Source organism: Tursiops truncatus, chromosome 13 (genome assembly GCF_011762595.2).
Source record: "Tursiops truncatus isolate mTurTru1 chromosome 13, mTurTru1.mat.Y, whole genome shotgun sequence".
In the NCBI taxonomy this organism is placed as follows: domain Eukaryota; kingdom Metazoa; phylum Chordata; class Mammalia; order Artiodactyla; family Delphinidae; genus Tursiops; species Tursiops truncatus.
In genome coordinates, this window is record NC_047046.1 from 57,576,724 (window position 1) to 57,603,536 (window position 26,813).

General features: G+C 36.4%; 1 pseudogene; it reads right to left on the reverse strand.

Annotated features, from left to right (window-relative positions):
- Positions 1-21,464: 21,464 nt before the first annotated feature.
- Positions 21,465-22,167, reverse strand: LOC117307743 (protein FAM136A pseudogene; annotated as a pseudogene).
- Between the last annotated feature and the right edge of the window lie 4,646 nt (positions 22,168-26,813).

Below are 26,813 nucleotides of genomic sequence, written 5' to 3' on the forward strand. Positions count from 1 at the left end.
AATCTATAGCACAGACTATATTGGGTGTTTTTTGCTAGTTTATTTTTGTAGTTCTGACTCTTTTGTCATGGGAACCAAGGCCAATCCTTGGGTTCCACTGAGAGAAACTTTAGGGCTGTTATTCTGGACACATCATGTTTGCAAAATGCTTTCTGAGGTCTGAATATCATGTTTGGACATGAGAACTTTATTTCTGGTGTTTGTACCAAACTATCTATAAGTATGAGAAATTGTAACTAATGTCTGAAGATAGGCCTTTTTAATCAAAAGAACATTGGCTCAATTAATTCAGAAAAACACAATTCAAGGGGGAAGAAAAAGAGCAGATCCACACAATTTCTCATTCTCCACAATGTATTCCTCTTTTCTCTTGATAATGCACTGTGGTGACATGGATGGAAAGGAAGTCCTAAAGGGAGGGATACATGTATATGTATGGCTGATTCGTTTTGCTGTACAGTAGAAACTAACACAACATTGTAAAGCAACTATACTCCAATAAAAATTAATTAAAAAATATTAATCTGGAATGTTCTCTCTGATATTCCTCCATGAAGCATTTTCTGGATATCCCATTTCATGGCTCCCCATTCTGAAATTACTTGACTATATGCTACCCAGTGTATGAACTGAATATATGCTTTCTTGTAGGATTCTCTTATTATTTCAGCGTTATGAGGTCTTCCAAGTAAATTGTAAATTTGGGGGAGGATAAGGCTTTGGCTTAGTCACATAACATTTAATATACGATGTAGTAGAGTAAGAGCTCAATAAATGTGCTCTGATTAATTGATTTGTTTTCATCTACTTATGTTTCATCTTCTGTGTTTTGTATCTTTCTTTTGTGCTTGTCAAGAATTTTCTGTATGGAAATTCCACAAGCCAACAACTATGTTTTCAGGTTCTTTTGTATCTATGCTGACAATCAGATTATTCTGCATATAGTCAATGTTAATATTGATAAATGATATTGTACTGCAGAAAGAGAGAGGGGAAATTTCACCATGATGAAGAAGTGGTTTAAGTAAATTCTTCTTTCTATAAAAATTAAGTAAGTCTTTACTGACTACAGTACAATATATAATCTATATCATGAGATTTCTTGAACTGATGTAACACTTGTTTAGCACCTAAACTGACTGCATATGCTCAGCTTATAAAAAACAAAACAAAACAAACAAAAACAAGTACATTTGGATTCTAGGAAGTTTTGGCTTGGATATTCTTATAATTCTATTTCTGATAATTTATGACATATATAATCTCAGCAAAGCATTCAGTCTTTGGGGGTAAATCATATCAATTTGTACCTATATGCTCTAACCTTACCTCTTCAGTACACACCAATTAACTTCTAACTGCCAGCACTTGCCTTTCTGTTTGTTATTTTTTTCGTTGCATTGGGTCTTTGTTGCTGTATGTGAGTTTTCTCTAGTTGTGGAGAACAGGGGCTACTCTTGGTTGTGGTGCATGGGCTTCTCATTGCAGTGGCTTCTCTTGTTGTGGAGCACGAGCTCTAGGCACACAGGCTTCAGTAGTTGTGGCATGTGGGCTCAGTAACTGTGGCTTGTGGGCTCTAGAGCACAGTCTCAGTAGTTGTGGCACACAGGGTTTGTTGCTCTGCAGCATGTGAGATCTTCCCAGACCAGGGATCAAACCCATGCCCCCTGTATTGGCAGGAAGATTCTTAACCACTGCACCACCAGGGACGTTCCGGGTTTCTTTACTTAAATATTTTCCTTGCCATGGGAAACCTCAGCCTTGCACCCTTTGGGTGGAATAATTCTGAGGTATGGGTACTACGTTAACTCCTAGAATAATCCTGTGTGCTTAAGCTCCAGTGCTCTATGGTGGTAGTTGGCTTGAAAAACTTCCCTTTGTTGTTTCCCTTCCTTTATTGTGCTTCTATTCCCTGTCTCAGCTCTCCACTTCCAAACCAGCATTTTCTTCACTATCCAAATAAAATATTTAACACTTGAATTTTTGAATCACCTATTTCTGGGGAATCCAAATTTGGACACTTATATACTACTCATTTCAACAGAAATGTACATTTTAATTATTTTAATTTATTCATTTCTATTAATCATTTATTTTATAGAAATCCATTCTTGACAAATATAGAGTTCATATGGGGGTTCTTAAATATTTATTTATTTTTGTTAATTTCACTTGAGAAACAGGAATAAGCATCCTCATGAGGAAGGTGTGTGGAACAAGCTCAACTTGTATCCTTTTTGATATCTGTGGTCTCCTGTATGCAGGACTGTTGAAGAAGTCAAGTAAAGACATTGGCAACTAGCTATGACTTTGAAAGAAGCACTTGCCTTCAGAGACCAGGGACATTTTCAGTTTTTCTGTTTATCCTTGTGTTACTAAGAGGATAGAAGCAAACCAAAGTGCTGATATGGTGGGCATAACATCGCTGAAGCAAAATGCAATCCTAAGTGATGCATTCAGAGTCCAGATCTTGTGTAACCCTCTAAATTGCCTTAATTTCCATTTCAGAGCTGATTCAGACACACACTTTCCTAGGAATAGCTGCAAAAATTTGTCCCTGAAACTGCAGTAGGGATGTGAGGCACTGGCTCAGTAAAATACAGAGATGGCACGACATACTCGAGCTGATTTTCTCTACTGACTATATATATCAGAGCTTGGTTTACCAGTCATTCAATTATAATTAGAGTGTTGAACACAACCCATTCACTAAGGATGTGAAGTTAACTTACATCTCAGATTAAAGATTGCTACATCTTGTATTTTGGAGTCCAATGATTTTAATTATGATATTGTGTGTACTATATATATGACATTATGTGTTTATTATATATAGATATACACACACATAAATGAATATACATACATATGCAAAATTCCATATTTACATGAGCCTTCCTAAAGTCAGCTATTCTCTTCCTCAACCTTCTTTCCTAATTCTCAATCCCCAAATGAGCACTCTGCCTCTTGCCCCTTCCTTAACACAGTCTGTACCAACCATACATTATAGATGTGTGTATATATACCACCTCTGGATGTGTTTTAAGAAGTTATCTTCAAAGACACTAACTTTCAAATTCAGGAGGCATTTTAGATTCTTATATTACTGGACATCTCTGCTACATTGATTTTGTTCATCACTTTTCACTTCTTCAATATTTCTTTTTTATTTTCTTCTATTAAATAGCACCATTGTATAATTGTGATATCTTCTTTCTCTGTGATGATCCTTTCTCTTCCAAGTTGATGCCCCTCAGGGTTTTGCCCTCAGCTCATTCTTCTTCTCTATGTGGACTCTCTCCATGTTTGATCTCCTCTCCTTATGGTATCAATTAACATTCATGTGCTGAATCCTAATCATTCAATATCTCTAGTACAGAGCATAACTTTATTCCAATGCAGGGGACGTGTGTTCAATACCTGGTTGGGGAACTAAGATCCCACATACCATGGGGCAACTAAGCCCATGTGCCACAACTACTGAGCTCGTGTGCCTCAACAAGAGAGCCAACGTGCTGCAAAGTACAGAGCCCATGCACCCTGGAGCCCGTGCCACAACCTAGAGAGAAGCCCATGCACCACACTAGAGAGAAACCTGTGCACTGCAATGACAGATGCCACATGCCTCAACCAAGATCCCGTGTGCCGCAACTAATACCCGATGCAGCCAAAAAAAATAAATTAAATAAATAAATATTAAAAAAATAATAAATAAAAAGCAAAACAAAACTTCAGTTTCACATATCTGATTGCATGATGGGTACATTCAACAGGTATCCCAAACACAGTAAGGCCAAAATAAACTAACTATTTTTCTCTTTAACTAATTTGGCTTTTTATCAATCACCAAATGTAACAGTTTTCCTCCCAAATATCTCTCTAGTTCACCCTTTCTTCTCCATCCATATTATATCATTCACCTCTCACTTGGACTGCTGCAGCAGCCTCTCAAATTGGCTACCTATCTATAGGGCTGGATCTTCAAATCCAGTCTCCACTCTGTCACTAAAACAAACTTTCTAAAACATAAATTAGACCATATCATTCTGCTGAAAATCAATTGATCCCTTTCATCAAGTATAGCTTACTTAATGCAGCATGTAATGCTACCTATAGTCTGCTGCCAGTCAATTTCTATAGACTTATTTTTCTCTAATTGTCGTGCCAAACTTCTGTTTTAGCAACATAGAACTTATGTAGTTGCTTGCATTTTTGTTTTTTACCCTCACTCTGTACCTTTGCTCATTTCTCTACTCTGTTGTGAATAAATAACATCTTCACTTCCCCAATTCCAACTGAGCACACTCACTATTTAAGACTTGATGTCAGGTATATGAATAGACCACTTCACTGAAAAGCCTTATTACCTTCAGGACTTTAACATACAATGAAGCTTGCAAATGAAATCAGTAGGGAAAAGATGAATTAAATAAGAAGTAATGTTGAGAGAAACTATTTGCCATTAAAATAAAATTGGTCCCTACATCTTATACCAAAAGAAGTTTTGGTGGATTAATTATTTAAATATCAAACAAAGAAATTATAAAAAGATAAAAATGGTGGAGGAAGCTTTTCTAGTACTATTGAGAGTGGGAGAGGCCATTCCTAGCATACTGCTAAACAAAGAATCCCTATAAGAACAAAGTCAACAAACAAATAAAACCCCGACGCATAAACAGAAAAATACTTATCTGTATGGCAACACAGGTACAGAAACACATGTGCACACACAATCCATATATTCCAGAAAGACAAAATAAAAATGTCAAGGTATTTGCAGCTCATATAACATGCAAGTGGCTGATTTTCTGAAACTTTCAGTTTTATGATTCAATTACTCAACAGAATGACAAAGACAATGAACAGACAGTTCACTGAAAACAAAATACTAATAATTTTTCAGTTTAGGAAAACATAATTGGCTTCACTCTTAAAAAAAAGTACATTTAAAAGTATTAACTTTGCTAAACAGCAGAAACGAATACAACATTATTATACTCCTATATATATATATATATATATATATATATATATATATAGTATATTGTGGAACCATTTTTTCACTTTTCTGAATGGCAAAGGTAAGAAGTTTGATAATGAGTTATGGAAGATTATAAGTAAATAGGCAATCTTTATATTTTTGCTTGGTAATTTAGAAATATGTTTCAAGAATAAGAAATGTAAAAGCACTGTGACCCAACAATTTCTCTTCTAAGGATTTATTCTAAAGATAAACATAATCAAATGTGTGAAATGACCTATGTACAAAAACATATTCACTGCAGCATGTCAGCATTTTAGTAAAGATTTGGAAAATAAGTTAAATGTTCATCAACAGGGACAACTTAAATACATTATAGCACATTCCAACAAGGGAATTTTATGTAGCCTTTAGAAAAATGAGATTAATTTATGTACAAATATGAACAAAATTTCTTAGACACATTGTTAAAAGAAGATATAGAGCAATATGTAACCTCAGCTATTCCATATGTTGTCATTAGCCACATATGGCTATAGAGCACTCGAAATGTGGATAGTGTGAATAAGGAAATTAATTTTAGTTAATTAAAATTTGCCTGATACTTGATTTAGTTATTGGAAAAAACTTAAGTATGTTTGGAATAATTTGTATATGAGAATCTACTTTTGAAACTGTTAGTTTTATGAAACCTAAACACAAAGCAAATATTTTACATGAAAATTCATTATCTGAAATGACATTTTCTGTAAGTATAAAACACACTACAGGGCTTCCCTGGTGGCGCAGTGGTTGAGAGTCTGCCTGCCGATGCAGGGGACACGGGTTCGTGCCCCGGTCCGGGAAGATCCCACATGCCCCGGAGCGGCTGGACCTGTGAGCCATGGCTGCTGAGCCTGTGCATCCGGAGCCTGTGCTCCACAACGGGAGAGGCCACAACAGTGAGAGGCCCGTGTACCACAAAAACAAAACAAACAAACAAAAAAAACACTACATTGGTACAAAAAATGTAAAATATCTTCATAATAATACTTTAAATATATTACACACTGAAATGATATTCAAATATACTGGATTAAATATAATATATTAAAATTAATTTTACTTTTTTCTCTTTGGTTTCTAGAAATATTAGAATTAAAATGTAGCTAGAAGTTTTATTTCTATTATACAATATTGGTATCCAGTGTGCTTTTCATGATAGAAAAAATTTATATTTATATATATATATATATTTATTGGAGTGTAATTGTTTTACAAAGTTGTGTTAGTTTCTGCTGTACAATGAAGTGAGTCAGCTATATGAATACATTTATCCCCTCCTTCTTGGACTTCCCTCCCATCCCCCTCCCCATCCCGCCCATCTAAGTCATCACAGAGCACTGAGCTGAGCAGCCTCTGCTATACCAGATGCTTCCACTAGCTAGATGTTTTACACATGGTAGTGTATTTATGTCAAACCTAATCTCCCAGGGCATCCCAACCTCCCCTTCCCCACCTGTGTCCACATGTCCGGTCTCTACAACTGTGTCTCTATTCCTGCCCTGGATATAGGTTCATCTGTACTATTTTTCTAGATTCCACATATATGCATTAATATACGATATTTGTTTTTCTCTTTCTGGCTTACTTCACACTGTATGACAGACTCTAGGTCCATCCACATCTCTACAAATTACCCAGTTTTATTCTCTTTTAAGGCTGAGTAATATTCCATTGTATAATTGTATATGTGTACCACATCTTCTTTATCTCTTCATCTGTTGTTTCCACATCCTGGCTATTGTAAATAGTGCTGCAATGAACATCATGGTACATGACTATTTTTGAATTATGGTTTTCTCTGGGTATATGCACAGTAGTGGGATTGATGGATCATATGGTAGTTCTATTTTTAGCTTTTTAAGTAACTTCTGTACTGTTCTCCATAGCGGCTGTATCAATTTACATTCCCACCAAGAGTGCAAGAGGGTTCCCTTTTCTCCACACGCTTTCCAGCATTTATTGTTTGTTTTTTTTTTTTTTTTTTTTTTTTTTTTTTTTTTTTTGCGGTACGCGGGCCTCTCACTGTTATGGCCTCTCCCGTTGCGGAGCACAGGCTCCGGAAGCGCAGGCTCAGCGGCCATGGCTCACGGGTCCAGCTGCTCCGCGGCATGTGGGATCTTCCCAGAACGGGGCATGAACCCACGTCCCCTGCATCGGCAGGCGGACTCTCAACAACTGCGCCACCAGGGAAACCCTGTTTGTAGATTTTTTGATGATGGTCTTTATGACAGGTGTGAGGTGATACCTCACTGTAGTTTTGATTTGCATTTCTTTAATAATTAGTGACCTTGAGCATCTTTCCATGTGCCTCTTGTCTTCTTTGGAGAAATGCTTATTTAGGTCTTCCACCTATTTTTGATTGGGTTGTTTGTTTTCTTGATATTGAGCTGCATGAGTTGTTTGTATATTTTGGAGATTAATTCCTTGTCAGTTGCTTGTTTGCAAATATTTTCTCCCATTCTGAGGGATGTCTTTTTCTCTTGTTTATGGTTTCCTTTGTTGTGCAAAAGCTTTTAAGTTTAATTAGGTCCCATTTGCTTATTTTTGTTATTATTTTCATTACTCTGGGAGGAAGGTCAAAATAGATCTTGCTGTGATTTATGTCAAAGAGTGTTCTTCCTATGGTTTTCTCTAAGAGTTTTATAGTGTCCAGTTTTACATATGGGTCTTTAATCCATTTTGAGTTTATTTTTGTGTAAGGTATTAGCCAGTGTTCTAATTTCATTCTTTTACATGAAGCTGTCCAGTTTTCCCAGCATCCCTTAGTAAAGAGGCTTTCTTTTCTCTATTGTATATTGCCTCCTTTATCAAAGATAAGGTGACCATATGTACATGGGTTTATCTCCAGGCTTTCTATACTGTACCATTGATCTATCTTTCTGTTTTTGTGCCAGTACCACACTGTCTTGACTACTGTAACTTTGTCATATAGTCTGAAGTCAGGAAGCCTGATTTCTCCAGCTCTGTTTTTCTTTCTCAAGATTGCTTTGGCTAGTCGGGATCTTTTGTCCTTCCATAAAAAGTGTAAATTTTTTTGTTCTAATTCTGTGAATAATGCCATTGATAACTTGCTAGGGATTGCATTGAGTCTGTAGGTTGCTTTGGGTAGTAGAGTCATTTTCACAATATTGATTCTTCTAATCAAAGAACGTGATATATCTCTCCATCTGTTTGTGTCATCTTTAATTCTTTCAACAGTACTTTATAGTTTTCTGTGTACAGTTCTTTAACCTCCTTAGGTAGGTTTATTCCTAGGTATATTATTATTATTGTTGCAATGGTAAATAGGATCATTTCCTTAATTTCTCTCTCTGACATTTTGTTGCTAATGTATAGGAATCCAAGTGATTTCTCTGTATTAATTTTGTATACTTCAACTTTACCAAATTCACTGATTAGCTCTAGTAGTTTTCTGGTGGCATCTTTAGGATTTTCTATGTATAGTGTCATGTCATCTGGAAATAATGACAGTTTTACTTCTTTTCCATTTGGATTTCTTTTATTTCTTTTTCTTCTCTGATTGTCATGGTTAGGACTTCCAAAACTATGTTGCATAACAGTAGTGAGAGTGGGCATCCTTGTCTTCTTCCTGATCTTAGAGGAAGTGCTTTCAGTTTTTCCACCATTAAGAATGATGTTTGCTGTGGGTTTGTCATATATGGCCTTTATTATGTTGAGGTAGGTTCTCTCTATGCCCACTTTTGGGAGAGTTTTTATCATAATGGGTGTTGAAATTTGTCAAAAGATTTTTCTTCATCGATTGAGATGATCATGTGGTTTTATTCTTTAATTTGTTAATATGGTGTATCACATTGATTAATTTACATATATTGAAGAATCCTTGCCTACTTGGGATAAATCCCACTTGATCATGGTGTAGAATACTTTTCATATGTAGTTAGATTCTGTTTACTAGTATTTTGTTGAGGATTTTTGCATCTATGTTCATCAGTGATATTGGCCTGTAATTTGTGTGTGTGTGTGTGATATCTTTGTCTGGTTTTGGTATCAGGGTGCTGGTGGCCTCATAGAACGAGTTTGGATGTGTTCCTCCCTCAGCACTTTTTTTTTGAAGACTTTGAGAAGGATAGGTGTTTACTCTTCTCTAAATTTTTGATAGAATTTGCCTGTGATGCCATCTGGTCCCAGGCTACCGTTTTTTGGAAGATCTTTAATAACAGTTTCAACTTCTTTACTTGTGATTGGTCTGTTTATATTTTCTACTTTTTCCTGGTTCAGTCTTTGAAGGCTGTATCTTTCCAAGAATTTTTCCATTTCTTCCAGGTTGTCCATTTTATTGGCATATAGTTTCTTGTACTAGTTTCTTATGATCCTTTGTATTTCTGTGGTGTCAGTTGTAATTTCTCCTTTTTCATTTTTAATTTTATTAATTTGAATCCTCTCCCTTTTTTTATTGGTGTGTCTGGCTAAAGGCTTATCAATTTTGTTCATCTTCTCAAAGAACAAACTTTTAGTTTTATTTCTCTCTATTATTGTTTTCTTTGTTTCTATTTCATTTATTTCTGCTCTGATCCTTATGATTTCTTTCCTTCTACTAACTTTGGGTTTTCTTTGTTCTTATTTCTCTATTTGTATTTGGTGTATGGTTAGATTGTTCATTTGAGATTTTTCTTATTTCTTGACCTGAGATAGAATTGCTATAAACTTCCCTCTTAAAACTGCTTTTGCTTCATCCCATAGGTTTTGGGGCATCATGTTTTTGTTGCCATTTGTTTCTATGTATTTTTTTTTTTTTTGCTTCCTCTTTGATTTCTTCAGTGATCTCTTGTTTATTTAGCACTGCACTGTTTAGCCTTCCTGTACTTGTGTTTTCTACATTTTTTCCAGTGTGATTGATTTCTAATCTCATAGCATTGTGGTTGGAAAAGATGTTTGACATGATTTCAATTTTCTTATTTACCAAGGCTTGATTTGTGACCCAAGATGTGATCTATCTTGGAAAATGTTCTGTGTGCACTTGAGAAGAAAGTGTATTCTGTTGTTTTTTGGGTGGAATATCCTATAAATATTAATTAAATCTATCTGGTCTATTGTGTTATTCATAACTCACATTTCCTTATTTATTTTCTGTCTGGATGATCTGTCCAGTTGTGTAAGTGAGGTGTTAAAGTCCCCCACTATTATCGTGTTACTGTTGATTTCCCCTTTTATGACTGTTAGCATTTGCCTTATGTATTGAGGTGCTCCTATGTTGGGTGCATAAATATTTACAATTGTTATATCTTCTTGGATTGATCCCTTGATTATTATGTAGTGTCCTTCCTTATCTCTTATAACAGTCTTTATTTTAAAGTCTATTTTATCTCATATGAGTATTGTTACTCCAGCTTTCTTTTTTTTTTTTTTTGAATTTTTGTATTTTATTTTATTTTTTATACAGCAGGTTTTTATTAGTCATCAATTTTATTCACATCAGTGTATACATGTTAATCCCAATCGCCCAATTCTTCACACCACCACCCCCACCACCCTGCCGCTTTCCCCCTTGGTGTCCATACATTTGTTCTCTACATCTGAGTCTCAATTTCTGCCCTGCAAACCAGTTTATCTGTACCATTTTTGTAGGTTTCACATATATGCGTTAATATACGATATTTGTTTTTTTCTGACTTACTTCCCTCTGTATGACAGTCTCTAGATCCATCCACATCTCAACAAATGATCCAATTTTGTTCCTTTTTATGGCTGAGTAGTATTCCATTGTATATATGTACCACATATTCTTTATCCATTCGTCTGTCTCACCTTTCTTTTGATTTCCATTTGCATGGAATACCTTTTTCCATCACCTCACTTTCAGTCTATATGTGTCCCTAACTCTGACGTGGGTCTCTGTAGACATCATCTATGTGGGTCTTTTTTCTGTATTCATTCAGCCAGACATGTGTTTTGGGTGTTACATTTAATCTATTTACATTCAAGGCAATTATCAATATGTATGTTTCTATTGCTACTTTCTTGTTTTGGGTTTGTTTTTGTGGGTCTTTTTCTTGTCTTGTTTCCTGCCTAAAGAAGATCCTTTAGTATTTGTTTTAAAACTAGTTTGGTGGTGTTGAATTCTCTCAGCGTTTGCTTGTTTGTCAAACTTTTGATTTCTCCATCTAACCTGAATGACATCCTTGCTAGTTAGACTAATCTTGGTTGTAGGTTTTTCCCTTTCATCACTTTAGATATATCCAGCTACTCCCTTCTGGCCTGCAGTGTTTCTGCTGAAAATCAGCTGTTAACCTAATGGGTGTTCCCTTATATGTTATTTGTTGCTTTTCCCTTGCTGCTTTTAATATGATTTTCTTTGAGTTTAATTTTTGTTGGTTAACGTGTCTTGTTGAGTTTCTCCTATGGTTTATCCTGTATTAGACTCTCTGTGCTTCCTGGACTTGGGTGGCTATTTCCTTTCCCATGTTAGGGATGTTTTCGACTATAATCTTTTCAAATATTTTTTCAGATCCTTTATTTTTCTCTTCTCCTTCTGAGACCCCTATAATTTGAATGTTGGTGCATTTAATGTTGTCCCAGAGCCCTGTGAGACTATCTTCAATTCTTTTTATTTATTTATATTTTTGTTCTGCTTCTTGGCCGTCATTTCCACCATTCTGTCTTCCAGCTAACTTGTTCATCTTCTGCCTCACTTATTCTGCTATTGATTCCTTCTAGAGTGTTTTTCATTTCATTTATTGTGTTGTTCATTGCTCTTTGTTCTTTAATTCTTTTAGATCTTTGTTAAACATTTCTTGTATTTTCTCAATCTGCACCTCCATTCTGTTTCTGAGATGTTGGATTATCTTTACTATTATTACTCTGAATTCTTTTTCAGGTAGGTTGCTTATTTCCTTTTCCTTTATTTGGGCTTGTAGGTTTTAACCTTGCTCTTTCATCTATAACATATTTTTTTGTCATCTCATTTTTTTTTTTCTGATGTGTGGCACTGTGTTCCTGTCTTACTGGTTGCTAACTCCAAGGCATCCATCACTGGAGTTTGCAGGCTGTAAGGTAGAGTTGGGTCTTGGTGCCTAGATGGGACCTTCTGGGAAACCTAACTCTGATGAATATTCCCTGGAATCTCAATTTCTCTGTTAGTCCAGTGGTTGGCACTTGGTGCTCCCCACCCCCAAGAGCTCATGCCAAACCCCTGGCCTGGGAGTCAAGATCCTGCAAGCCATGCAGCACAGCAAAAAAGAAAAAAAAAATTATAAAGAAAAAAAAAGGAAGAAAAAGAAAAAAGCAAAAAGCAGGCAGAACAATAACAAATAATAAAAATAAAATGAAATTAGAAAAATAAAAAAATTAGAAAAATAAAAATATAAATGATAAAACAAAAAGGTAAAGTAAAATGACAACAGCAAAAAAAAAAAAAAAAAAAAGCCTGAAAAATGTGTTGGCTGTGGGGGCTGGGGCTTAGGCTGGGTGCATGACCTAGGCTCCATGCAGCCAGAAGGGGCTTTGGAGTGCAGAGGATCAGGCTGAGGACTTCAGCAGGCTCTCTGGGGCCCAAGTGTGTGGGGGAAACATTGGCCCATTCCCTTCCTATGCTCCTAACCCCCGAGGTTCTCCCTCCTTTCTTGCTGATCTCCTCACCATGGATGGGCTCCTCCTAAGGGTGGGAACCCCTCCCCACCCCCAGCTGTCCCTCAGTATCACTGGTCTCATCTGGCCTCCAGTTCTCCTTCCCCTTTCCTCCCCCCGTGACCTACCCAGTCACTTAAGGTTTTCTCCCATTCCGTTAAGTGTCCAAGGTCCCCTAACAGCACTGGTAGCTGCCCTAGTTGTGAGGAGACATGAACTCCAAGTCCTCCTACTCCACCATCTTGACTGTGTCCAAAAATTATATATTTTTAAATGTATGTAGTATATCTGGAAGGACTTGCAAAAATTTGATTATGTCCTGAGAAGGAAACTGGGTGACTATAAGTCAGAAGTAGGAGGGAGGCTTAACCTTCATTCTCTTCTCGTTGTACCATTTGAATTTGTTTTCTATGGGCTTGCCAGTTATTTAAAATAAAAATAATAAACATAAATAAAAAATAAGATTTAGTGCTTGTGAAGGTTTCCAGGGGTCCTTCTTTGAGTCCCTTCACTAGTCAGGGTGAGGAACCTTTATTCCTTCCATAATTCCCAGATATGACTAAATTTATCCTCACTGAATTGTTTCATAATTGTCCACTTACACCACTATGCCACACACACTCTGAGCTCTTTGAAGACAGGAATAAATCATTACCTAACTTAACCGTATATATAATTCTTAGCTAGAAATAATTCCTTCGGAAAGAAAAGGAAAAAAATTCTTATTTTTCTCTACTGTTGACCTTAACCCTGATATTCCATGCTGTGAAACTAAAGGAGAGAGAAAACAGAATTTTAAAAGTGAGAGAAATTTAAAGAGGAGGAGGAACTAAGGAAGCAGAGTGGATGGGCTTTCACTTTCTCATCATCCTCTTTGCTCTATAGTTACCTATGTTGCTATATTCTTGACCTAATTCATGTACAAGATGACTGAGACCATGGGTGGGCTCAACCATTCTGCCCTGCTGGGTACAAGGCTATGGGAGATCCAGAACAGATGCTAGAGAAGGACCAATCTACCCACCTCTCAGTCAGCTATTTCACTTGTTCTCTTGTCTGTGGTTTCTACCCATTGATCTTAGCGCTATACTTTTTAGCTAGGAAGAGCAATGTGATCTCCTTTCACAGGATGACCCCTTGTACCTTGAGAAGGTTACTTTAGTTGAAACTGAGAGTTGGATTGGCTTCCTGAAAATCTTATCCTCCTTTCACTGTCAAACAGAAAACAAAGTGTCTTTCATTTCACTTTGTATAGATAATTGACCAGAAATGAAGAATTTGGTTTTGCCTGGAAGCATTTATTTTAGATAAAATTGAAACATCTTATAAAAATATATTGACCTGTGGTAGCTAGAACCTGAATTGCTAAAAATACAATATTATTGACAAAATGAATCACATTTCGTAATAGGACTGGGGCAGTTAAAATACTGAGAGAGGTGCCAATGCTTTAAATGCAGAGAATTTGTGGGTTTTCTCTTGTTGTTCTTTGGAAACAAACTGGCCCCAAGTGCAGAGCCTATTAACCACCTTTAGAAGCTGAAACCATGCTAGAAATGTGTCTTCTCTTTTGTTCATGTAGGGAACTATATAATGGCTGGAGTTATGGGTGCATAATGATCTTCAAGAAGGATTATATTCTCACGCTAGACCAGGATTAAAGATAGTTAGAAAGAGGTCAGGGTTGGGTCTCTATTTTGCCATTGGATACTGTGCCTTTTAACATTATTGTAACATAACCCAGCATGTATGATTGTATCTCCTTTCTCTCCATCAAACTTAGAAAAGTTCAACAGGATATCCATTGTACTGAAGTCAAAAACCACATTTTGTTCAATAGATTGATTCATATTGTATCAAAATGCTAGTGATTTTCTTATACTAGCAGAAAACTTGCATGTGGACAGTAATTAGGGAACTGCTAGGTCTGCAGCAGATGCAAACATTTCTTTTATAATGTCCTTTTTGAACAACCTCACAGAGAAGCACATTATGCTTTAGACAGATCTGAATTGCAAAACTCTTTTCCTTTAATATATCTACATTCTGTCTCCCTGCAAATTTTACCCTTAGTCTTTGCACTACTCTTTTTAACCAAGTAGAACAACTTCAATCTTTCTTTTTCATGGTGGTCCTTTGTACCGTGAGAAAGTTACTTTATCTCTCTTTTCTTTAGTTTTCTCTTCTGAAAAATGTAGATTAATGATAGTAACAAGTTCTAGGGTTATGGCTACTGATTTTTTTCATAGTAGTAAGTTGTTAATGCTACTACTAAATGAGATGATACATATAAACATTTTATAACAGAGTGTCTGGCACAGGTGAACATTCAGTAAATGTTGGTTATTTTTACTATTATTTGAAGATAAGAATATGGTCTAATCAAATCTTCTCTTCTCTAGAATAAACATTATTGCCACCCTCATCTCTGGATGGTTTCCATGAAGTGTAAATATCTTCTTCAGTGCAGCAACCAAAACTGAACATTCCATCTTGGTTGGGGCTGAATGACAACACAGAGTGGACTGTTTCTGTGAGTGCCCTCTGAGTACTATAATTCTAGAAAGCTGCTTCAAGCAACTTTACTTTTGCCAACAGCCACTAACTTATATAAAGTTTCCTATGCCTTGAAACTAACTTCACATGATCCAGTGCTAGTCTGTGCCTTTTTCTGGTTTGTCTTTTAACTTAAGAGCAAAAATTTGCATTTATCCCTAATAAAGTTTATATTGTTGGGTTTCATTTTAACCCATTTTAAACATTCCATTTTTTAAATAGTTAGGTATTTATCTTCAACTGTATTTTTTAAAAAGGTCATATAAGTATCCTACTTATTTCAAACATGTATTTCAAGTGATTTTCAATAGAAACAGAACGTAGAACAAAAGGATTTGATTTGTTCTTTGACTGTACTCTCAGTGACTGTCCAGTCATTCCTGTGTTGATAAAAAGATCTGTTCAAATATCCAGAGATCTAATGTTTTGCTTCCTTATGGGAAATATTCAAGTGAAAAGAATATTAGTTATAACAAATAAACCTAAATTTTGTAACATTGGTCAATCCACACTAAAAGCTGAAGAAATAGGAATCTGGAACAAATTACTAAGGGGTCCTAGAATGGGCCCAACCCTACTATATCAGGGTTCTTACCTTTCTGCGTAAGATGACTTGGCCCAACATTGGGAATTAAGAACATAGATCTGTAGGTAACAGTTTGCTTTATCTTTCTACCATAGGAAAGTTTGCTTTATCTTTACACCTACTTTGCATTGTTTTTTAGCAAATGAATGTCTATTGGCACTCTAGTCTCTAGGCTGTCAATTTAGCACTTAAATTGATTTGCCTTTTTCTTTTTTTTTAAAGAAAAATATCACTGGAAACAAAGAAATTAATCAATTTCACATCAGTGAAAGAGCTAAGATTTCATCTTCTAGTTCAATTATTCCTGCACATGATTTCTGAAAAGGTAATTGGAAAATTGTGCACTTAGGTGGTTAAAGACTTTATCAACCAAAAATAAATATTTAATACTCTGTCTGTTAGGTAAAGCATTTGCCAGGAATTCAGAGAGAGTTTGTCATTGACCATAGAGGTTTAGAAGAAATGGCTTCTGAAGGAACTAGGAGAGAAGATAAGTCAAATATACGTCAAGGATTTTCTTACTGGCCCTGAGGTATCCTCTATAACTAAATTTACTCCATGTCTGTAATAGAAATAAGAGCATTATGGTTTTAAAGATAAAATTTTCTTTTCACTTTGATCCTTCCCTGCTATGAACAATCAGACAGTTGTAGAGATATTGCACTTAGTTTTACATTCACACAGGCTCCTCCTGTTGTACTGAATTTTGTAATATATTATTTCAGCAAAGAATTTATAAATTAAAAATTCTTTAGGGCTTCCCTGTTGGCACAGTGGTTGAGAGTCTGCCTGCCGATGCAGGGGACACGGGTTCGTGCCCCCGTCCGGGAAGACCCCACATGCCGCAGAGCGGCTGGGCCCGTGAGCCATGGCCGCTGGGCCTGTGCGTCCAGAGCCTGTGCTCAGCAATGGGAGAGGCCACAACAGTGAGAGGCCCATGTACTGCAAAAAAAAAAAAAAAAAAAAAAAAAAATTCTTTAAAAAATAATGTAATTAGTTTAACTCACTAAGCAATTTTATTTGTCTAATATTCTCCCATCACTGGTATAAATGTAATAAAATATGAAATAAATATAATATGGCATTTGTAGAATCTCAAGATAGAAAATACTTTTAACTGAGGTTTTGGTTGACTGCGTCTTGATCAAAGAAGCAATGACACTCAGCAATTTGGTAGACTCAGAAATTCTTCACATTCTACTCCTAGAATCTACTTCCATTAGAGACATTAGTGAAATACATAATTTTATTAAGCAGTTGGCAGGAGAAATGACAGAGTATTTTGCATACCAAGCTCCTCAGTGTAGTCTCTGATGAATTCCTATAAGCATATTTTTCTTGCCAGTTGTCTCCTCTCTCTCTCAAGCCACCAGCCTTTAGGTGCCTCTTCCCCCCTCTCCTTATAACACTTAATCATCAATGAATTTCATTCCAATATATTTTTTTTTATTCAGAGCACTCAAATTCAGAAAGCAAACTTTAATGACCATATTCCTCAGAAAGATGATGAAAATTATGAATTAAATACATATAAAATGTGTTTTCTTACATACCAGAGTGGAATTCAAGGACTGGCTAAATATCAAGTTAAGGTTATGTAGATAGCATTTTGACTGTATCTCTGAATTAGAATATAGACAGTACTATAGAGAAAAATAAAATAGCTCTCACTAGGTAAAATATATCATTGCTCATATTTGAATTTCAAAAAAGATATCTTAGATTTCCAAATAAAATAATAGTCTTGAAGGCAGGCTAGTTTTACTTGGAAATCCAAGACTTGGCCTTTATCAATAACTATTTGATTTATAAAACAGCCAGAAAACAATTAACAAAATGGAAATAGTAAGTCCTTACCTATCAATAATTGCTTTAAATGTAAATGAATTAAATTTCCCAATAAAAAGACATAAAACAGCTGAATGGATTAAAAAATAAGATCCAGTGATACACTATCTACAAAAGACTCACTTAAGACTTAGTGACACACATAGATTGATAGTGAAGGAATGGAAATATGTATTTTAAGGAAATGGTAACTAAAAAAGTCAGAGATGGCTACATTTATTATCAGATAAAATAGACTTTAAACTAAACATGGTAAAAAGAAACAGATAAGGTCATTATGTGACAATGATAAAATTGTGAATCTACTGAGATGATACAATAGTTGTAAACAGTTATGCATCCAATATCAGAGCACCTAAATATATTAAACAAAAACTAACAGAGCTAAAAGGAGAAATAAACAGGAATATAATAATAGCTGGGGACTTTAATGCCCCACTCTCAATAATTGGTACATCTTTCAAACAGACAATCAATAAAAAAAACAGCTTTATTGATGCTCAAACAGATTTGAACAGCACTATAGACCAAACAGACCTAACAGACATACAGAAAATCCTATCCAACAACAAAGAACACACATTCTTCTCAAGTGCGCATGGAATATTTTCTAGGATAGACCATATATTAGACCACAAACCAAGCCTTAGCAAATTCAAGAAGATTTAAACCATACCAAGAATCTTCTCTGACCACAATGGTATACAACCAGAAACAAATAACAGGAAGGAAACTGGAAAACTCATGAATATATGAAAGTTAATGCTCTCTTGAACAATTAATGAATTGAAGTAGAAATTAGAAGTGAAATTAAAAATATCTTAAGACAAATGAAAATAGAAACACAAAATACAATAACTTATGAATATAACAAAAATAGTTCTGAGAGGGAAGTTTATAGCAATAAACACATATATTAAGAAACAACAGATTTTTTTTTTAATAAATCAAGATGGCAGAGTAAGAGAACGTGGAGTTCCTACCTCCATGAACACATCAAAAATACATCTAAGTGTGGGAAAATTCTCACTGAAAACTAACTGGAAGTTGGCAGAAGGAATACTGTACAACCAAGGCTGTAAGAAAGATACACATGTAATCAAGTAGAAAGGGAAGAAAAGAAATCAGGCCAGGACCTGTGCCTCTGTGAGGGAACCCAGAGGAAGAGATTACACAGGTAGACATCCAAACTAGGTAGTGAGTGGTTTGAGCCACAGGTTGGGCACCTCAGTCCTGGAATCCTACATGAAGGAGATAAACACCCTTGGCTGGTTAGAGGACTGCTGGGACAAACAGCAGGGTTGAGGGAATCCTGGAGTCCATTCATGAGAAGGATGCTCATACTAGCTAGCCTTTGAGGCAGGGTAGAGAGAGGTCTGCTCTAGTAGCTTACTAAAGCAGCACCCCAGAAGCTGCCTAGATATCTTAGAGTGGCCACTTCATCACAGTTCACCCCGTGATACACAGAGAAACCATGCAGGTCTCCATGCCCTGTGAGGTGGTTCTATAACAGGGTGGGAGCAACAGAGGCTGTGGACAATGATCAGCTGTGAGAGACAAAGAGAACTCGCCACTGAGGCAGGATGGGGAGAGAACTGCTATTGCAGTTTCTGGGTTTCTCACTACTGCCTCACTGGGCATTCTAGCCCAAGCTAAGCAAATACTCCAACCTCACTCACTCCATGCCACAGCTTGGCACTGGATCTGGGGTGCCCATGACCAGGGATAAGACTTTACTGTGGGATTCAGAGGTAAACTGATTCCAGGGCAGAACCTGGGTGGGGTGGTGGCACCCATTGTTGGTGCTTACTCAAATATTCTTCAGAAGTCACCCAGATCTCTGAGAGCAGTTGTTCCATCATAACTTACCTTCCAATACGAGCTGAAAATCCATGTGGACATTGCCAGCCCTGCAGACTGATTCCAAGAAAGGGTGGAAGACTGGAGGTAGTGATCAGCTATGAGGAACAAAGGAAACTTGCATATAAGGCTGCATCTGAGAAGAGATGCATGCCCCTACACAGGCAGTGCACCAGACTTCTGTATGCATACAAGTCCCACTTGCCTCAGCACTCCTCTCTTCTGGGGCAAGGGTCCTTGTGTGGGGAGAGAGAAAAACACACACTTAAAAGGAGTAGAGTCAGCTTGGGCCCAACACTCAGGGTTTTTCCTCCAGCAACTTGGGATCAGACCCCACCCTCAATAGGGTGGTGATAGCCACTGAGCGGAGAGAAAGTTCTGCCTTACACCCAGTGCTGGCTCTAGGCTGTTTATCTCCAGAGCCACTCCCTATCAAGGTGATAGCTGCCAGCACACCCTGAGGAAAGATATGACTTGCATCATGTCAAATCCAATTCATAGTCTACTGTTTCACCTAAATTGATAGAAGCAGAGAAAGTTAAACAAAATGAAAAGGGAGAGAAACTGCTCTCAATTGAAAGAGTAAGAGAAAAACCCCTGGAGAAATAAATAATGAAACAGAAATTTTAAAAACTACCAGATAGAGAATTCAAAACATTGGTAATAAAAATATTAACTGAACTAGGGAAAATAATTGATGTAAAGAGTGAACATTTTAACAAGGAACTAGAAAATAAAAAAAAAAAAGACCCAATCAGAAGTGAATAATTCAATAGCTGAAATAAAAAGCATGCTAGAAGGAATGAATAGCTTACTAAGTGACACAGAAGAATGCATAAGTGACTTGGAAGATAGAATAATGGGATTCACCCAATCAGAACAGCAGGAAGGAAAACGAAACACATTTTTAAAAAATGAAAACAATTTTTTTTTTTGGAAGAAAAATTAAGTCTTATGTATTTTTAAAACCAAACCACTAGGAAAATATATCACAGTCTTGAAACAGCAAACAGACAGGCTATATTATCATTTCAAGTAATAAGTTGGTAAAAACACAAGGTCCTTAATAAAACGATAAGGTGCCAGAACTGGGGCAAGAACAACGCATGTTGCAAAAGTAGTATTTGGTAACGGAGGGCTGTCCCTTTTTTTGCTCTAAAGGAGTCACAGCTTGCCCGAGTTGCTTACTTTTTCTCCTTTGACCTTCGTGTTGCCAAGGGATTGTTTCAACAGAGCTCTGTTATCACAGGGGGCAAAGTAAGCAATACTGGGTGTAGGCTTTCATTCTATTTTGTTTTATGAAAACCAGATTTTTCCAAAGCCAGTACTTCATAACTCTCTTAATTAAGCAGCTAACAATTCCTCTTTCACTGTTCATTCTTGAATACTAGCATATAGCACAATCAAAATCCCCTTTCCCTTCAAGGGTGAGTGTCACTGCAAGATTGTCTTGTCACTCGGCTGACTCTGCTGCTGACAGCCTCAGGGCTCATCATGGCTGCCAGTCAGGGGGAAGGTTTGCTTCCCCTACCAGTGTGATAGCGCTTCTTATATTTTTGCAGGGTCTCCAGGCTGAAAGATGTCATGTGTGAGAATTTTAAGAAATGTGCATCCACGTCCTGACGGCCAGAAATGAATATCCGCAAGGACCCTTTCAAAGTTTTTATTGAAACTACCTCTCCCAACTCTACATCTTAAAGTAGCTTCATGCCCTTGTATATAAAACAAAACCACGCAAAACAAATCCCCAGAAGCCCCCTTTCCCCTTCTAAATTAGTGACCTCATGGATTTTGTTTTATTTCCAGTTTGTGGGAAACGTTGTAGTGATCCTTCTGGTAAACAGGAGGTTGGCAGCAAACAGAAACACCTCTCCTCACACTCCACCAGCTCATAAGCAGGTCAGATGAACCTGCCAGCCTGTTGGTATCCATGTACTAAGAGAATCTGGTACCTTGGAGGGCTGTGGTTTGGTACAAGGGAGACTCCCTGTTGCCAGGATAAGCACTTGCCATGTGAAATTCAGGATCACAAAAACTCTCCTGTGCTATCTCTGACCCCAATTTTAGCACCAGGTTTTTTCACTTTCTAGGTTTCAAACACAAAGGAACCAGTGTCCAGAGGCAAGTGATATAGGCCTTAAACTTGCTGCCATCCTTAATTTCCTCATTCATAAACCTTCCTTAGAAAACCCAAATCCCCATTTCTCTTCTTAAATAGACTCCTGCCTTAAGCCCCGATGGCCAATAGCAGACATCTACTTCCCAATGGATGAGAGAGACTCCTTCATCTTCTTGGTCATGGTTGGGATGAGGTTCATGTGGTCATCCACACACGTGGTCACGCAACTCTCCAGCTGCCGCTTCACCTGAAGCTCTTTACTCCCTGCATCAATTGAATCTTTGGCTTTGTCGTTGCAATGCATAGTGCACCGGGCCAGGCGGTCCTGGAACTTCTCCAACTCGCTGGTCACCAGAGCCTGGGCTTGAGCCAGAGGTGCATGGCAGCGCTCAATGCACTGGTGCACTTGCTGCATGGACGCCTGGCTGTCCTCACAACAGCCGGCGCTGCACCGGAACATGAGGCCCTGCATCTTCTGGATGTTCTCTCTCTCCAGACACTTCACCATAGAGTCCACCGCCTCCTGCACCCGGAGCTGCTGCAGCTCCGCCATGGCAACACGGCGCTGCTCCGTGCCGCGCCGGCGCCCACATGGACCGAAAACAATCTAAGAGATGTCTGGGATAACATTAAGTGTTCCAACATTCACATTATAAGCATTCTAGAAAGAAAGTGAGAGAGAAAGGGTTCAAAAATGATGTCGAGGAAATTATGGCTGAAAACTTCCCAAATCTGAAGAAGGAAACTGGTATCCAGGTACAGGAAGGAGAGAGGGTTCCAAATAAGATGAACTCAAATAGATCCACACCAAGATGTATCATAATTAAAATGACAAAAGTTAAAGAGAGAATTCTAAAGGCAGCAAGAGATAAACAAAAAGTCATATACAAAGGAATCCCCATAGGTCTACTAGATGATTTCTCTGAAGAAACTTTTCAGGCCAGAAGGGAGTGGAATGAAATATTCTAAGTGCTAAAAGGAAAAAAACCTGTAACTTAGGATACTCTACTCAACAAGAATATCATTTAGAATAGAAGGAGGATTAAAGAACTTCTCAGACAAGCAAAAACTAAAAGAGTTCATCAATACTAAGCTGAACATAAAAGAAATGTTTCATTGTCTTCTCTAAGTGGAAAAGAAGTAAGACTCCATAAGAAAGTGAAAACCCCACTAGGAAAGGCAAATATATAGTAAGGACTGAGGGTCAGCCACTTAAATAAGCCAGTACGTGGATTAAAAGACAAAAAAAATGTAAAAGGAAGATGTAAAATATGACATTAAAATCACAAAATGTAAGAGTATGGAGAAATAAATGTAAATCTTTGTAATGTGTTAGAAGTTAAATGACTACCAGTTTAATAGAAGTAGATAAAATTACAAGTCAACATATACGAACTCCATGGTAAACACAAAACAAAAACCTACAATAGATGTACAAAAACTAAAAAGATGGGAACACAAGCATACTGCTAAAGAAAATAATCAAACCACAAGGGAAGGAAGAACAACAAAAAAGAAATGAACAGAGAACTACAAAAACAACCAGAAAGCAAGTAACAAAATGGCAACAAGTACATACCTATCAATAATTACTTTAAATGTCAATGTACTATATGCTTTGATCAAAAGACATAGGGGTGGCTGATTGGATATAAAAAAATACCCTTCAATATGCCACCTACAAGAGACTCACTTCATGGCTAAAGACACACAACAGACTGAAAGTGAGGAAATGGAAAAAGATATTTCATGCAAATGAAAACAAGGAACTGTGGATAGCAATAGTCATATCAGACAAAATAGACTTTAAAACAAAGTCTAAAACAAAAGACAAAGAAAACATTATATAATGACAAAGGGATCACTACAAGAAAAGGATACTATACTCATTAATATATATGCACCCAATATAGGAGCACCTAATATATAAAGCAAATATTAGCAGACATAAAGGGAGAAATAGACAATAGTTTAATAATTGTAGGGATTTTAACATTCTACTTACATCAATGGGCAGACATCCAGATAGAAAAATCAATAAGACAACAATGGTCCTACATGATACAATAGAGCATTTGGACTTAACAGATTTCTACAGAATATTCCATTCACAAACATCAGAATACACATTCTTTTCAAGTGCACATGGAACATTCTCCAGGAAAAGTCACACACTACACCACAAAATAAGTCTCAACAAATTTAAGATAGAAATTATATCAAACATTTTTCCAATCACTACTGTATGAAACTAGAAATTCATTACAAAAAGAAAACTGGGAAAATAACAAACAGTTGAAGACTAAAAACATGCTACTACAAAACAAGTCAGTCAATGATGAAATCAAACAGGAAATCAGAATATACCTCAAGACAAATGGAAATGTAAACACAATACTCCAAAATCTATGGGATGCAACAAAAGCAGTTCTAAGAAGGAAGTTTATAGCAATACAGGCCTTCCTTAAGAAATAACAAAAATCTCAAATAAACAATGTAACCTACCATCTAAAAAAAATATAGAAAGAATAAAAAACAAAGCTCAAGGTCAGCAGAAGGTAGGAAATAATGAAGATCAGGCAGGAAATAAATAAAATAGAGATTAAAAAATAGAAAATATCAATAAAACAAAGAGCTGAGTTCTTGAAAATATAAACAAAATTGATAATCCTTCAGCCAGCTTCACCAAGAAGAAAAAAGAAAGGATGCAAATAAATGAAATAATCAATGAAAGAGGTAAAAAAACAACAACCAATACTACAGAGATGTAAAAAATCATAAGATAATACTATATACAGTTATATGTCAACAAATTGGACAGCCAGGAAGAAATGGACAAATTTTTAAAAGATACAACCTGTCAAGATGGAATCAGGAAGAAACAGACAAGTTGAACAGACCTATCACTGGTAATTGAATTTGTAATAAAAATCTCCCGCCAAACAAAAATCCAGGACCAAATGATGTCCCAGGGGAATTATATCAAGCATATGAAAAGAGCTAATACCTTCCCTTCTCAAACTACTGCAAAATACTGAAGAAGAGAGAACACTCTCAAATACATACTGAGAGACCACCATTGCCTTGATACAAAAACCAGACAAAGATAACACAAAAAATTACAGACGAGTATCATTGATGAATATAGATGCAAAAATCCTCAAAATATATTACAAAAATGAATCCAACAATACATAAAGAAGATCATACACCATAATCAAGTTGAATTTATTCCAGGAATGCAAGGATGATTCAACATTCACAAACCAATTAATGTCGCACCCAACATTAACAAAAGGAGAGCTAAAAATCACAATGTTCATCTCAATTGACACAGAAAAAGCATTTGACGAAATTCAACATCCATTCCTGATAAAAAACCTCAACAAAGTGATTATAGAGAAAACATATCTCAACATAATAAAGGTCATTTATGAAAAACACACAACTAACATCATACTCAATGATGAAAAGCTGAAAGCCTTTCCTCTTAATTCAGGAACAAGACAAGGATACCCACTCTGTTACTTCTATTTAACATAGGATTTGAAGGCCTAGCCATGGCAATCAGGCAAGTGAAAGAAATAAAAGGCATCCAAATTGGAAGGGAAAATGTAAAACCGTCAGTATTTTCAGACGACATGATTCTTTACATGGGAAACCCTAAAATCTCCACTCAAAATTATTATAACTAATAAATGAACTCAGCAAAGTGACAGGATATAAGATTAATATATATATTAGGGCTTCCCTGGTGGCACAGTGGTTGAGAGTTTGCCTGCTGATGCAGGGGACACGGGTTTGTGCCCTGGTCTGGGAAGATCCCACATGCTGCGGAGCAGCTGGGCCCGTGAGACATGGCTGCTGAGCCTGTGTGTCTGGAGCCTGTGCTCCGCAACGGGAGAGGCCACAACAGTGAGACGCCCACATACTGAAAAAAAAAAAATATATATATATATATTAATATATGCTTTTCTCTATACTAATAATGAACTATCAAAAGAAAATTTCAAAAAAAATCCCATTTGCAATTGCATCAAAAATAATAAAATACATAGGAATAAACTTAACCAATGGGCTGAAAGTCCTATACTCTGAAAACCATAAAATATCAATGAAGAAAATTGAAGATTATACAAATAAACGGAAAGATAGTCCATGTTCTTGGATTGGAAGAATTAATATTGTTAAAATGGCCATACTACCCAAAACAATATACAGGTTTAAGGCAATCCCTATTAAAATAACCATGTTGTTTTTCACAGAACTAGAACAAATAACCCTAAAATTTATATGGAACCACAAAAAGCTTCAAAATTACTAAGGCAATCTTGACAAAAATGAACAAAGCTGGAGGTGTGACCCCCCCCCCCCCAAACTTCAAATTGTACTACAAAGCTATAGTAATCAAAACAGCAATGTACTGGCACAAAACATACAAGTAGATCAATGAAACAGAATAGACAGTCTAGATGTAAATCCGTGCACCTATGGTCAATTAATCTACAACAAAGGAGGCAAGGATATATGATGGAGAAAAGATAGTCTCTTTATAATTGGTGCTGGGAAAACTGGACAGCTACATGTAAAAAAAAATGAGATTAGAACATTCCCTCATACTATATACAAAAATGAAATAAAATGGATTAAAGACCTACATGTAAGACCTGAAACCATAAAACACCTAGGAGATAACACAGGCAGAACACTCTTTGAAATAAATCATAGCAATATTTTTTTGAATTTGTTTCCTAAGGCAATAGAAATAAAACAAAAATAAACAAATTGGATCTAATTCAACTTAAAAACTTTTGCACAGCAAAGAAAACCATCAGCAAAAGAAAAAGATATTCTTTGGAATGGGAGAAAATATTTGCAAATGATATAACCTACAAGGGGGTAACATCCAAAATACATAAACAGTTCAGTTCATACAACTCAATATCAAAAAGAAACGCAAACAACCCAGTCAAAAACTGGTCAGAAGACCTGAGAGATATTTTTCTGAAGAAGACATACAGATGGCTAACAGGTATGTGAAAAGATGCTCAATATTGCTAATATTAGAAAAATGTAAATCAAAACAATGAGATATCACCTCATACCTGTAGAATGGCTTTCATTAAGAAATATTCAAGTAACAAATGTTCAAGACAAAGTGGAGAAAAGGTAACCCCTGTACATTGTTGGTAGGAATGTACATTATGTAAATTGGTGCAGTAACTATGGAACAC